This window comes from Lepidochelys kempii, chromosome 1, assembly GCF_965140265.1.
Source record: "Lepidochelys kempii isolate rLepKem1 chromosome 1, rLepKem1.hap2, whole genome shotgun sequence".
NCBI lineage: Eukaryota > Metazoa > Chordata > Testudines > Cheloniidae > Lepidochelys > Lepidochelys kempii.
In genome coordinates, this window is record NC_133256.1 from 4,132,017 (window position 1) to 4,147,686 (window position 15,670).

General features: G+C 47.6%; 1 protein-coding gene and 1 pseudogene across 7 annotated transcripts in view; one reads left to right on the forward strand and one right to left on the reverse strand.

Annotated features, from left to right (window-relative positions):
* LOC140907299 (olfactory receptor 52B2-like) overlaps positions 1-15,670 on the forward strand; it is a 31,335-nt gene that overhangs the window by 3,781 nt on the left and 11,884 nt on the right. The window contains exon 1 of one of the 7 annotated variants that reach the window (XM_073332915.1): positions 12,998-13,317. The exons of the other annotated variants lie outside the window; for them this stretch is intronic. The gene's annotated coding sequence lies outside the window, so the exon portion shown is untranslated. Of the gene's footprint in view, positions 1-12,997; positions 13,318-15,670 lie in introns of those variants that run through there. 7 annotated transcript variants of the gene reach the window in all.
* LOC140905581 (olfactory receptor 52P1-like) lies at positions 8,409-9,659 on the reverse strand (annotated as a pseudogene).

Consider the following 15,670-nt stretch of genomic DNA (forward strand, 5'->3'; position numbering starts at 1 on the left):
AAGTGACTTACCCCATGAGCTTCCCAGCGGTTTTCCATAGTTTCTGCCAGGGAATTAGTCCCTGCATCTGTGAGGATGTCGGAGGGCCAACCTACCCTGGCAAAAATGTCTGCTAGTGCCTGGCACACACTTTTAGCCCTGGGGTTGCTTAGAGCTACTGCTTCTGGCCATCGGCAAAATCAATGAAAGTCAGTATGGACTACTTTCCTCTGGGTGTCTTTTTTGGAAAAGGACCCAGAATATCCACAGCTACTTGCTGAAATGGAACTTCAATGATGGGGAGTGGCTGGAGAGGGTCTTTGACCTGGTCTTGGGGTTTTCCCACTCTTTGGCATACTTCACGAGACCGGACATAGGTAGAAATATCCTTGCCCATTCCCTCCCAGTGGAATGACTCCCCCCAAACGGTCTTTGGTCCTCTTCACCCAGCATGGCCAGTAGGGTGATCATGGGCTAAGCTCAAGAGCTTGGCCCAGTATTTAGTTGGAACTACCAACTGTCTCTGAGGATGCCAGTCTTCCTGGTGTCCACCAGAAAGAGTTTCCTTGTATAAAAGTACTCTTTCTACAACAAACCTGGATCGATTAGAAGAGCTGAGAGGCGGTGGGTTGCTCCATGCTGCCGTCCAAGCTCTCTGGAGGCTTTCATCTGCTTCCTGTTCGGTCTGGAACTGTTCCCTTGATGCTGGAGACATCAGTTCGTCATGGGATTGTGGACCGATGTTTGGTCCCTCTGGAAGCGATGTAGGGGATGGGGCTGTTTCCGTTGACTGAACCGCTCTCCGATGGGACACTATGTTGGGGTTCAGGCTCCGGCTGAGCCTCTTGTGTAGGGTTATGGGCTGCTGCCGGTTCAGGTTTGGTGGGGCCCTCTTGTGTTCAGGTTGCAAGTACTGGATTCAGTGTTCGCAATGGGTCTGGTGCTGGTTGTTCTACTGGTTCCGGTTCTGGGACTGGTTCCATTTTAAAGGGGTTTACCCTTCCCTTTATATTTATGACAGAAGGGACCTCAGGAGATCATCTAGTCCAAGCCCCTGCTTAAAGCAGGACCAATCCCCCACTAAATCATCCCAGCCAGGGCTTTGTCAAGCCTCACCTTAACCTCTAAAGATGGAGATTCCACCACCTCCCTAGGGAACCCATTCCAGTGCTTTATCACCCTCCTAGTGAAAAAGTTTTTCCTAATATCCAACCTAAACCTCCCTCACTGCAACTTGAGACAGTTACTCTTGTCAAGTCTCTTAGATTTTTTTAAAACAAGATTAACTGTTTGGTTGAGAAAGGTAATAATGCCAGTGTAATATACTTAGACTTCTGTAAGGCAGTTGACTTGGTGCTGCATGACATTTTGATAAAAAATTAAAAATACAAAATCAACATGATGCACATTCAATTAATTCAAAACTGGCTAATACATAGGTCTCAAAATGTAATGGGAAATCATCACTGAGTAGGTATTTTTCTAGTGGGGTCCTGTAAGGATCAGTTTTTAACCCTATGCTATGTAATACTTTTATCAATGACCTGGAAACAAATATAAAATCATCCCTGATCAAGTTTGCAGGAATTGCAAAAATTGGGAAAGAGGTAAATGAAGAGGACAATGAAACAGTCCTGCAAGCCTGAGTTGGCTGGCACAGGCCAGCTGCAGGTATCTAATTGCTGTGTAGATATATCCAAAAGCTCCATTGTTATGGGGTCCAAGTCCCGGACAACTAGGCACCATTCACACCTGTGTCTCAGCCTGCCCTGAAGACAAACAACCCTATTCCATCCCCTAGGTCACCATGCAGCACGTAGGGGAAACTGAGGAACATATAGGATTAATAAAAAATATGATAGAAAATTCCCGCTTTGTCACAAACACGAGTGAATTCAGAGTGATGAAAGGAGGGAGAGGATATCGGAGCAGGAGCAGTTATGCTTGGGGCTGACATGCATGTGAGGAAGGCATCGGGCTGCCTCCCTTTGAATGCAGAACCAAGTGCCTCCTGCTGTGATGTGTTTTGCCCATGTAGCAGGTGGGGTGGATTCATGCTGGGCCACTGCTTCATGGATTCATAGAGTTTAGGGCCAGAAGGGACCATTAGATCATCCAATCTGGCCTCCTGTATAGCACAGGCTGTTAGGGGGCTTATTCCTTCACCCACTTACTTCCCTGGTCCTTCTCACATGAACAGAGAGCAACAATACCCGAAGTCCAATGGTGCAAACAATTCGATGTTTATTGGGGTGAACTTCCAGCAAGCATGATTCCAGTTTCCTTCTTTAGTATCCTCCTTCCCAGCTCTGACACCACAGAGCCTTACACCTGTGTCCCTGTTCCCATTCCTGCCCTTAGCCAAGCATGATTCCAACTTCCTTACTCCCATTCCCTGTTCCCATTTCCCCCTTTAGCAAAACATGATTCCAATTTTCTTACCCCCATTCCCTGTTCCCATCTCCCCCTTTAGCAAAACATGATTCCAATTTTCTTACCCCCATTCCCTGTTCCCATCTCACACACCCACATGCCCACCCCACCCCCCACACCCCAGTCACTTCCTCATTGACTACAGATTATATAGTAAAACTTGAGTTCTGCTTAGCTATACCTTAACCAATCATTTTCCTGAAATTTAACTAACCAATCCTAACATATTGTAACATGATTATGTAACCAATTATATCCCACCACCTCAATTAGTTTACACCCAGCAAAATTAATTATACAGCAGACAGGAACAATCACAGAACCAGACAGAGATTATACAGACAAACAACAGCAAAGTGGGAACTATAATGCCAAAACAATACAGAAGTGAGGATTTCACATCCCAGCTATTGATAAGTGAGTTCTTGCCAGACAGGATGCTATCAAACTAAGTTTCCTTTTACATTTTCTAGGCACTTCCCTTTCTCTGGAGGTGATAGGAATACAATCCTGTCCTGATAGTGCCTAACAGCCCAATAGCACCTTATTTCAATGTGACTAGTTTGGAATGTGAGGATGTGACCCTTCGCTTCCCAGCTTATGGCTGCCTCTGCTGCTTAGCCAAAGGCCTTAGCCTAAGCACAGGGCCACAAACTGTCACAGTAAGAGAAGGCCCTTACACTGGCAGACAGTGGTTTTGATTCTTTCTTTTATACCTCTATCACTAGCCAAGTGATAAGAATACACCTAAATTCTTAGAGTATAGGCCTTTACAGACAGGCCTGAATATCTATATCCTAACACTCCACCCCTTTTTTTTCTTTTTCTTTTGGGATCCTCCTGCCCAGGTATCCCTGGAAAAGCATAGGACATATGGCGACACATTTCCTGATAGGGCCAGGCATCAAGGTGGAAGGTGTCGATATTCCATTTGTCCCACTGCCCCTTGTGTAGTATTGTGCCCTGCACCTTCTCTCATACGGGCATACCACACCTATTCCAATTAGTGTTCCAGACTTCCCATTAGAGTGGGCCTGAGAAGGTTGGGTCCGGGTTATCTAGTACACTGCAGGGTTTGGAGGGCTTATTACATTCCTAATAGGTTATCTCCCTATGCAACGTAACACAAGTACAGTTAACAATACAAAATCCACAGCAACACTGAGTCCTGACCACTGCAGTATGGTCCAACATCCGAGACACCCCCAAAATACTGCCTCTCCTCCTTCGATGGGGTCACGATCTTGTGTCCAGTTGCTGGCAGTTGCAACAAGCTGCTCCTTCAAGTTTTGTATGCTTTTGTCCATATCACAAGTCCATTGAATGTTCACAGAGAAATGGGATATTGTCCAAACCAGCTTGACCACTTGGTATGGAATCAGGCAGTAAGCCCTGGCTTATTCACAGCAATAAGATTCACAGATCCATTTGTGCACCAAAGTCCATATAGCAGCATGTAGATGGGTATAGTTTGGTTATGGGCTGGTGTAATTGTGCCCCCAGTAATATGTACATTCCCAGCAAAACACCTTATACACAGTACACCCAATTGTCCACCCCTTGCATAGGCCATTGATCCCGCTCCTCTATAGTCATAAGAAAGGGGCACATCCAAACATCTTCTATTAATTTACACTATTTTACACACACCCCCATTGATTTCCAGTGAGCTCCTCCCCTTCTCATTATTTCCATAGGGCTTGTGGGGGCCACCTTAGTTGCCATTCCATTTCCAGGTATCATGGTAGCTATTACACAGGTGCTGGCCTCCTAGTTGAGAATTTGCATTCCCATACACATCTTCCCCCCCAAGGCCAGCCTTTGGAAGCCATCCCCCACCCACATCATGAGGTTTTCTGTTCATTAAAACACAACAATGCTAGCAACAAGACAAACACCACAGACAAACAACACAAAACATAGATCCATGGTATTCGGGGTTATTTTTCCCGCTGGCGCCAGCTTGCTTGTAGAGTGTCTGAAAAACAAAAGAAACAATTTCCTTCCCCATGGTGGGGACAGATTATTGCTTAATAATAATACCACTTTCTTTTACAAATGTCCTTGCTACTTGCAGGAAAAACAGAAGAATTACCTCCAGACTGTCCTTATTTTGTTCTATAGTCAGGCTAGTGAACTCCCTCACTCACTGGTCATTTATGAAATTTATGAGATGGTGTACCTCAGTTTCCCCTCTTGTACAACAGACCAAGTTTGCAATAGTTTCTCTGCTGTACCAAGCTTTAAGTTTATTCTCAGGTAATAGCTGAGACACAGCTTCAGATTTTAGCACTGTACACACACACACACACACACCCCTTAAGGTTAACCTGTCCCCCTTATTTTCAGGCTTGACTTGTTTTTTTCACCTCCCTTTCCTGAAGGGCCATAATCTGAGTCTTCTAGTAGCTTGTTTGCTGACCAGATGTATTCAGTTATTTGCAGCTCCTTTGTGCCCATCAGCTATTTAATTTGCATTTACACACAGAGGCTTACTAGCTTGCTTTTGGATCCAAAGCTGTTAGCAGCTCAGACACTGTCTTAAAAGGGAAGCATTTTACTTCCACCAGAGTTCTGATCACTTTCCACTTTCATCTCCTGCTTCAAAACACAGCGATCTGAAAAAGAAAGCACAACCTATTGTGGCTCCTTTTGGAGCCCTATTAGGATTTTAATGAAGTACCATGTTTTATTTGCATTTCTTTTACTCCTTTTCCAATATACACTGCACATGTCCTGGGAAAATGCAAATTCCTTCCATATAGTTTAACCTCCATAACATCATATTAGCCAAATTAATTTTACACAAGGTATAACTGCCTCCCCCATGCCTACAGAGTTTTCATGCAGAACCCACCAAAGCAACAATCTGATCCCCCAGAGCCATCCCAAGGCTCAGTGTTCCCATCATTCCTCCCCTTTTCCTTTTCTTTTACCTGTGCACACACACACAAAATTCTGTTTTGCCTAACATCCCTTGCACTGTGATTACTCTTTTTTACACAACTGTACCCCAATTACACTTCCATCTTGTACAACTAGACACAACCAGGGGCAGCCAAGTTAAGTTCCAGTAGAAACCCCTTCCATCCTTTAGTGATTTTGATTACATTACCCAAAAGTCAAATAATTTTGATTAGATTGTCTCTCTACCTGCTGCCTGCAGCAGTCCCCTATAGACCATTTCTGTGGGAAAAGGGCCCATTTTTCCTCAGAATAGCTATAAAGGCTTCTGTGGACAGAAGCATAGTGGTGGGAGTAGCCACTCTACCTGACCCCCTTGGATAATTTAATTACCAAGCTTCCATCCAATGTGACTGCACAGAGTTGCACATACAGTTACATGTATATAACTGGGTTTTATCATTAAACAAAAACTTCCTTCTTGACATCTCACATAAGTATCCAAAGTACCCTCCATTAAAACTTCAGAAAAACAAAAGAGTGTGGAAAGGCAGGTTGCACTTTGAAACTTTTATTTTATTTTTTTTTTTTCCTCCACTCCCCCAGGACCAAGTCTCAGATCCAGTCTCTAAAGGTGGTCTGTTAACTCTGATTTTGACCTTAAACCCTTTTGTGCCAAATCATCTTTCACTACCCCTAACTAATTTACAACCCTTCAGCAGCCCTTGCTGAAGCAGCACCAAACTTGAAAGATTTCTGGCAGCTTCCCATAATGCTGCCCTTACTTCAAACCTCTCAAGCAGACTGAAGTGCCTCTTTTCCCTGGGAGGCATTCAGTCCCGATGGGCAGGGACCTTCTTCCCCTACCCATATACCAAGGAGGGTGGGCTCCTCAGCCACCCCCCATACCTCTGGGTCCCCTAACACTTCCTCCATTTCCTTTTTAATCTTATCCCAGGTTGACCCCTGTACCTGGTATGGGCCCTGGTCCTCCCTTATCCATTTATCCAAAAAATCCTTTACCCTGGCTTGCCAGAACCCGCAACTACCATCACGAGAGTTCGCGATACCCCCTCCAAGCAGCTGCGCGGACTGTTGGGGAGGGGGACTTACAGGCTGCCACTCACCTATCCAATGCGATGCATCCGAGTCACCGGCACCAACATGTTAGGGGGCTTATTCCTTCACCCACTTACTTCCCTGGTCCTTCTCACATGAACAGAGAGCAACAATACCCGAAGTCCAAAGGTGCAAACAATTTGATGTTTATTGGGGTGAACTTCCAGCTTCCATGATTCCAGTTTCCTTCCTTAGTATCCTCCTTCCCAGCTCTGACACCACAGAGCCTTACACCTATGTCCCTGTTCCCATTCCTGCCCTTAGCCAAGCATGATTCCAACTTCCTTACTCCCATTCCCTGTTCCCATTTCCCCCTTTAGCAAAACATGATTCCAATTTTCTTACCCCCATTCCTTGTTCCCATCTCCCCCTTTAGCAAAACATGATTCCAATTTTCTTACCCCCATTCCCTGTTCCCATCTCACACACCCACCCCCCCACACCCCAGTCACTTCCTCATTGACTACAGATTATATAGTAAAACTTGAGTTCTGCTTAGCTATACCTTAACCAATCATTTTCCTGAAATTTAACTAACCAATCCTAACATATTGTAACATGATTATGTAACCAATTATATCCCACCACCTTAATTAGTTTACACCCAGCAAAATTAATTATACAGCAGACAGGAACAATCACAGAACCAGACAGAGATTATACAGACAAACAATAGCAAAGTGGGAACTATAATGACAAGACAATACAGAAGTGAGGATTTCACATCCCAGCTATTGATAAGTGAGTTCTTGCCAGACAGGATGCTATCAAACTAAGTTTCCTTTTACATTTTCTAGGCACTTCCCTTTCTCTGGAGGTGATAGGAATACAATCCTGTCCTGATAGTGCCTAACAGCCCAATAGCACCTTATTTCAATGTGACTAGTTTGGAATGTGAGGATGTGACCCTTCGCTTCCCAGCTTATGGCTGCCTCTGCTGCTTAGCCAAAGGCCTTAGCCTAAGCACAGGGCCACAAACTGTCACAGTAAGAGAAGGCCCTTACACTGGCAGACAGTGGTTTTGATTCTTTCTTTTATACCTCTATCACTAGCCAAGTGATAAGAATACACCTAAATTCTTAGAGTATAGGCCTTTACAGACAGGCCTGAATATCTATATCCTAACACAGGCCACAGACTTTCACCCAGTTACGCTTACATTGAGCCCAGTAACTTGTGTTTGATTGAAGAGTATTTTCCAGGAAGGTAGCTAAGCCTTGATCTGGAGACAACAAGAGCTGGGGAATGCACCAAACCTCCCTTGGTTGACTGTTCCATGGTTAAGTGCCTCACTATTTAAAAATTATGCCTTATTTCTAATTTAAATTTGTCTGGCTTCAGCTTCCAGCCATGAGTTCTTGTTCTGCCTTTCTCCACTAGATTACAGAGCCCGTTAGTATTTAGGATTTTCTCCCCAAGAAGGTCTTTACACAGTGTAATCAAGTCCCCTCTCAGTCTCCTGTTCGATAAGCTAAAAGGTTGAGCTTTTTAAGTCTCTTGCTATATAGGCCCTCAAATAATTTTTGTGGCTCTTTTCTTCCCCTCTCAAATTTATCACCAGCTCTGTAAAATATGGACTGGATGCAGAACTGGATGCAGTATCCATCACCGAAGCCCCCTACAGATGTGCAAATCACCTCCCTGCTCCTTCTCGCTTCTGCAATTTATATACCTAAATGCCACATTAGCCCTTTGTTCCACAGCATCCCACTGGGAACTCATGTCGAATTGCTTGCCCATGCTGACGTAAGTCCTTTTCAGTCACTGCTTTCCAGGATACAGTCTCCCATGCTGTGCCTATGGCCCTGGGACTGTCTCCGGGTCAAGGTGGGAATCAGAGGCAATGGCTTCTCCCCTGGAGTCCCAGACAGGTTCACTCTCTGTGGCGCTGGGAGAACTCAGGGCTGCCGTGCCTCGCAGCCGGAATATGGGCCCCTCCTGGCTGGTGCAATCTATCAGGGAGCCATAGGAAGTTATTGCTTTACAGACCCTGAGACGAGGCCCCTGGGAGGGAGCACCGCGTGCACAGGAATCTCTGCCTGGGGGAACTGGCTGGGTGGCCTTTGGAGGATGGAGCCCCTGTCGGGCCTAGGTTTGGGGGTACCTGTGCTCTGCAGGATCACCCTGAGCACTCGCTCCCGGATATCCCTGGTCCTCACCCCGTACACGATGGGGTTCAACATGGCTGGGAACAGGAGGTAGAGGTTGGCCAGGATGATGTGGATAGGGGGAGCCACATGGTGGCCAAAGCGGTGTGTGAAGAAGGAGAAGAGGGCCGGGGTGTAGGAGATCAGGATGACACAGATGTGGGAGCTGCAGGTACCAAAGGCCTTGAGCCAGGCCTCCCAGCACGAGAGGTGCAGAACAGCACGGACAATCAGGAAATAGGACAGACCGATAAACAGCAGGTCCCCACCTATGACTCGCAATGCCACACTGAGGCCGTAGGCATGATTAATGCTGGTGTCTCCACAGGCCAGCTTCACTTTAGCCATGTGCTCGCAGTAAGTGTGTGGGATGACGTTGGTCCAGCAGAAGGACATCCTTTTAATCAGAAAGGGGCAGGGGCTCATGAGCAGCGCCCCCCTGGCTATGGCCGCCACGCCCAGTTTGGCAACGAGGCGGCCGGTGAAGACAGAGGTGTAGCCCAAGGGAGCACAGATGGCCACGTAGTGATCCAGGGCCATGGCCAACAGCACAGACGACTCCATCATGGAGAGGGAGTGAATGAAGAACATCTGGGCCAAGCAGGCCCCGGCATTGATCTTCCTGGCCTGAAACCAGAAGATGCAGAGCAATTTCAGCAGGGTGCAGGTGGAAGCTCCCAGGTCGATGGCTACCAGCATGCAGAGGAAATAGCACATGGGTCGGTGCAGGGCTGGCTCTGTGGCGATGGCTAGGAGAATAGCGCAGTTCCTGACGATGATCACCAAGTACATCGTTCACATGGGCACCGAGATCCAAACGTGAGCTTCTTCCAGCCTGGGGATGCCCAGCAGCAGGAACATGGCAGGGTTTGAAGGTGTCAGGTTGGTAGCAGCCATGGCTGGCCCCTGGTTCTCCAGCTGTGTTCACTGCAGCTCGTGCTGCCTGTGAATAAGGACACAATAAAACAGGGAAGGGAGACCAAGCCAAAGGAGAGACCAATTCTGTATGGACGCTGCCCGGTGCTGCTCACAGCACCCTGTGCACTTGGAATTGCTGTCCCTGGAGGAAGCAAGAATAGGGGCAGAGGAGTCTCAACCCAGCAACACCGGGTCTCCTAGTTTCTACGGTCTCAGCGAGGTTGATAGTAGCGAGGGTGATGCTGGAGGAACCCAGCAGCTAGACCTGCTCTTAGCCTCATTCCAAAGCAGGGTCCCATCCCCTCTGTCGCTCTGCAGTGCCCTGTGAACCATGCTGCATGAATATCCATAACATAATCCTGTCCCTCCCCTTGCCGGGGGGGCCTGGGCTGGTGCTGACTTCGCTGGCACCAGGCTTCTTAGCTGAGACCTGCTGGGTTCAGCACTCAGGTGTGGGTGCTGTCAGGCTCACACACACCTCACCTGGTTCAGCCAGGCACTAACTGGCCTCCCTGGGTTCTGCCTCCTCTCAGCTTCCCCTTCCCCTCCCTGGCTAATTCTGCTTTTTACTTGATTAGCCCCCACTTGCTGATGCTGGCTTTCCCCTTCTCCTCACAACTGTGCTGAGCTCACTTGACCCAGCCAGCTATGTCTTCTCTGTTTCTGCCAAAGGAAGCAGCTTCTGCCATTCAACTCAGAACTGGATGGGGAGCAGAAATGAACTGTAAAATGTAACACAGACTTCAAGCTAAAGGATGTGTAGACAAACCCACTTATACGGCCCATGCTCTATAGAGCATAAGAACATGAGAAACATAAGAACGGCCACACTGGGTCAGACCAAAGGTCCATCTAGTCCAGTATCCTGTCTTCTGACAGTGGCCAATGGTAGGTGTCCCAGAGGAAATGAACAGAACTGGTAATCATCCAGTGATCCATTCCCAACTACTGGCAAACAGAGACTGGGGTCATCATCCCTGCCCATCCTAGCTAATAGCCATCGTTACAAATTATTCTTGTTAGGACACGTACAGTTCACTTCTAGGCTGAGGCAACCAAATAAAGACAGACTGCAGAGTGTCTCAAAGTTGGTAGGTTTATTGCACTCGAGTGTGGTACCGTTCTGTTAAGCAGAATGGGTCCCAGATTACAGGTTACACAAAGATTATATACTGTTGGCAAAACATCGTGCCTGTGTGCCTCGGGGGGGCCTAAACCAATAAACAGGCCATCTCCTTATCTATTACCAATCCCCTGCAGCCACCTTTCCCATGCAAAAAAGCTGAATTAGGAACTATTTCAGGCATGTCGGCTGGTTCCTGTCTCCTTTGTTTCCCTTATCTTGAAACTGTCCAGCTGTCCACCTTGACGGATCCTCCCTTGGTACGTAATGTGCTCGCTTCTAGTTAATGGCCAAGAGGAAACCCAAAATGGAGTCACATATACTAACTAGGTTGATTTCATAGAATCATAGAATCATAGAATATCAGGGTTGGAAGGGACCCCAGAAGGTCATCTAGTCCAACCCCCTGCTCAAAGCAGGACCAATTCCCAGTTAAATCGTCCCAGCCAGGGCTTTGTCAAGCCTGACCTTAAAAACCTCTAAGGAAGGAGATTCTACCACCTCCCTAGGTAACTCATTCCAGTGTTTCACCACCCTCTTAGTGAAAAAGTTTTTCCTAATATCCAATCTAAACCTCCCCCACTGCAACTTGAGACCATTACTCCTCGTTCTGTCATCTGCTACCATTGAGAACAGTCTAGAGCCATCCTCTTTGGAACCCCCTTTCAGGTAGTTGAAAGCAGCTATCAAATCCCCCCTCATTCTTCTCTTCTGCAGGCTAAACAATCCCAGCTCCCTCAGCCTCTCCTCATAACTCATGTGTTCCAGTCCCCTAATCATTTTTGTTGCCCTTCGCTGGACTCTCTCCAATTTATCCACATCCTTCTTGAAGTGTGGGGCCCAAAACTGGACACAGTACTCCAGATGAGGCCTCACCAATGTCGAATAGAGGGGAACGATCACGTCCCTCGATCTGCTCGCTATGCCCCTACTTATACATCCCAAAATGCCATTGGCCTTCTTGGCAACAAGGGCACACTGCTGACTCATATCCAGCTTCTCGTCCACTGTCACCCCTAGGTCCTTTTCCGCAGAACTGCTGCCTAGCCATTCGGTACCTAGTCTGTAGCTGTGCATTGGGTTCTTCCATCCTAAGTGCAGGACCCTGCACTTATCCTTATTGAACCTCATCAGATTCCTTTTGGCCCAATCTTCCAATTGGTCTAGGTCCTTCTGTATCCTATCCCTCCCCTCCAGCGTATCTACCACTCCTCCCAGTTTAGTATCATCCGCAAATTTGCTGAGAGTGCAATCCACACCATCCTCCAGATCATTTATGAAGATATTGAACAAAACCGGCCCCAGGACCGACCCTTGGGGCACTCCACTTGATACCGGCTGCCAACTAGACATGGAGCCATTGATCACTACCCGTTGAGCCCGACAATCTAGCCAGCTTTCTACCCACCTTATAGTGCATTCATCCAGCCCATACTTCCTTAACTTGGTGACAAGAATACTATGGGAGACCGTGTCAAAAGCTTTGCTAAAGTCAAGAAACAATACATCCACTGCTTTCCCTTCATCCACAGAACCAGTAATCTCATCATAAAAGGCGATTAGATTAGTCAGGCATGACCTTCCCTTGGTGAATCCATGCTGGCTGTTCCTGATCACTTTCCTCTCATGCAAGTGCTTCAGGATTGATTCTTTGAGGACCTGCTCCATGATTTTTCCAGGGACTGAGGTGAGGCTGACTGGCCTGTAGTTCCCAGGATCTTCCCCTAACAGGATTTCCCCTAACAGTCCCTCCTTTTCTTATGTACGTCAGTGTAAGCAGAGTCAGGATGAGCTCCACTCTGACATCTGGTGGAGAGGTGTGGCAAGTTGTGGAAAAGAACTTCAGAGACTGATCTCATTTGCATAGGCACATCCACCCTGCCTAGAATGAGGCCATAGCTGCCCAAATGGTCACTTTGGCTGCTGTGGGATCCCCAGTGTCTCTGTTATTGGGGCAGGAAGAATAAATTGTTATTACCCTGATTATGGGAATCAAGGACAGTGGAACTGTACTTGGCCTTTTGTTATGATGGCGGGACTCGCCATCAACTAAGTAGCACTCGCTAGGCAAGGGACATGGGGGAGGGATAGCTCAGTGGTTTGAGCATTGGCCTGCTAAACTCAGGGTTGTGAGTTCAATCCTTGAGGGGGCTATTTAGGGATTGGAGCAAAAATTGGGGATTTGTCCTGCTTTGAGTAGGGGGTTGGACTAGATGACCTCCTGGGTCCCTTCCAACCCTGAAATTCTATGATTACAAAACTCTGTGAATTGAGAGAGGCTGGGGACAGGTATTAATATTTGGTGGCATGAGCCCCCTGGTGAGGGTCTTTAGTGCTAATTGCACTTCCTCCTCTCTCCACTGTGGTATATCAGAGCTAATGTTGATTTCATAAGGAGTCTAGTCACAGGCTGCTGAGCTGAATTCACTTTGGGCTAATGGTGCACCAGCACTGAGGCTCCCCTGCTACAAGCTGAAACCACCAAAGAGCTGAACTGACTAAGAGCTGAAATCGCTGAGCGTTGTGTTAAGTAGTGGGGGAGCCTGAAGATACATGGTGGAGCAGTTTGCGGGACGGCGAGCGGAGCAGAGCGGCTGGTGGAGCAGAGCAGTTTGTCGGATGCCTAGAGCAGCTCATGGGGCGGCTGGCAGAGCGGAGCCCTATGGAGAGGTGGGGCCATCAGCTTTGGACCACGTAAGGTGCCCCTTAACCCCCCCCCCCCCCCCCCCCCGCAATCTCCACCCAGGTTGGGAGGTAAAACTCTGCAGATAAACTTTTGAACTCTGGGGCTGCCCTGACCAGGGACAGAGACTTTGGGGTCATTGGACTTTTGGGACTTCGGGTGATTTTGGGTTGCTGGACTCAAGAACCAAAGGGAAAGGACACATCCCAATTTGCTTGGGTGGGTTTTTTGCTCATGGGTTGTGTTATGAATCCTGTTGATGGTGTTTCCCCAACATAATGCCACATTGTTTCTCTCTGTTATTAAAAGGCTTTTTGCTACACTCAGACTAGGTGCTTGCGAGAGAGGAAGTATTGCCTCTTGGAGGTGCCCAGCGGGGGTGGTATATATTTGTCCCAGGTCACTGGGTGGGGGCTCGAGCCGGTTTGCATTGTGTTATTGGAATGGAACCCCCAGATACTGAACCCGGCCCTTGTTGCTGCCAACTCTGACAGGCAGAAGGGTTACATCAGTAAACTATATTGGGGCAGAATAACCTCGATGCAAGATTAAAATTTGTCAGCAGCACATACCACAGCATTGTAGGCATACAAAGAATAATACAAAAACAGAAACAGCCATAAGAATGAGGTACAAAATACACCTTCCCCAAGTCTGGCAGCCAGGAGGTGAGCCAGCTCCAGGCATCATGGAATCCGGTGCTGGTGTCGTCGAGGGTGACACAGTGAAGCGAGGTGGCCTGCTGCATAAGGGTGTGGATATCGGTTTTCACCCTGCGGTGTTGATTCACAAAGACACAAGAGCGCAACACCCCTTCCCCTCCCCCCCCCCCCGGTTTGCAAGGAGATAGGCTTGTATACCGTCTGTATACACGGTAACAGATTTCCCAACAGACAACAAGCAAGCCCTACTAAGAGCGTGTAATTCCGCGCCCTGAGCACTAAAGGAAGGTGGAAGGGGGGCTGCTTCTACAACGGTTGTTTGAGTAGTGATGGAATAGCCAAATACCCGCTGGCCCTCCAGATAGAAGGAGGAGCCATCGGTAAAAAGGGACAGGTCCGGGTTTTTCAGAGGGAGGTCGCATAAATCCGGGCGAGGCTTACCGCTCTCAGTGACGACGTCCATACATACATGGTGAGGCGTGCCATCCTCCGGAAGGGGTGTCAGTGTAGCAGGGTTGAGGACATTGCAGCGGCAAAAGGTGATGTTGTCAGCGGCCAGCAGAATCCACTTGTATTTGTGTGCCCACAGCAGAGACAGCCCCTGTGTTGTATGGTGTTTTAAGAGAACCTCAACCTCGTGGGGGACCCAGACAGTCAGAGGGTGCCCCAGAACAATAGGGTGTGACCGGTCCACCATAAGGGCCGCAGCGGCTGTGGACCGCACACAGGAGACTGATCCCCGAATGACAGGGTCTAATTGTATGGAATCGTAAGCTATGGGGTGTGGGCGATCCCCTAGGTACTGCAATAGGACACCGCTGGCCACTCCCCGCTGCTCGTGACTGAAGAGAAAAAATGGTTTACTGTAATCCGGGAGTCCCACGGCGGGTGCAGAGATCAGGGCTTTCTTTGTGGACGTGAAAGCAAGTAAATTTGCGACTGCAATCCAAGATCCCATTCCAACTCTCCCACGGCTCCCAAAATCTCCGCCTCTAGTCACTGGGGATTAGTGAAGACCTGGGGAGCATTAGCTATTATCTAAAGTATCCAAAGTATTCTCCGACTGGTTTATGAATGTTATAATTCATCAAGAATTATAACATTCGTAAACCAGTCAGAGAACACTTCAATCTCTCTGGTTACGCGATTACAGACATTAAAGTTGCTATATTACAACAAAAAAACTTCAAATCCAGACTCCAGTGAGAAACGGTTGAATTGGAATTCATTTGCAAATTGGATGCAATTAACTTAGGCTTGAATAGAGACTGGGAGTGGCTAAGTCATTATGCAAGGTAACCTATTTCCCCTTGTTTTTTCCTACCCCCTTCCCCCCCCCCCCCAGACGTTCTTGTTAAACCCTGGATTTGTGCTGGAAATGGCCCACCTTGATTATCATACACATTGTAAGGAGAGTGATCACTTTAGATAAGCTATTACCAGCAGGAGAGTGGGGTGGGAGGAGGTATTGTTTCATGCTTTGTGTGTATATAAAAAGATCTTCTACACTTTCCACAGTATGCATCCGATGAAGTGAGCTGTAGCTCACGAAAGCTCATGCTCAAATAAATTGGTTAGTCTCTAAGGTGCCACAAGTACTCCTCTTCTTTTTGCGAATACAGACTAACACGGCTGCTACTCTGAAAGGTTCAAGGGATTAGTCAAGCCAAATAAGTATCATTTGGAATATAGGCGCTGACTT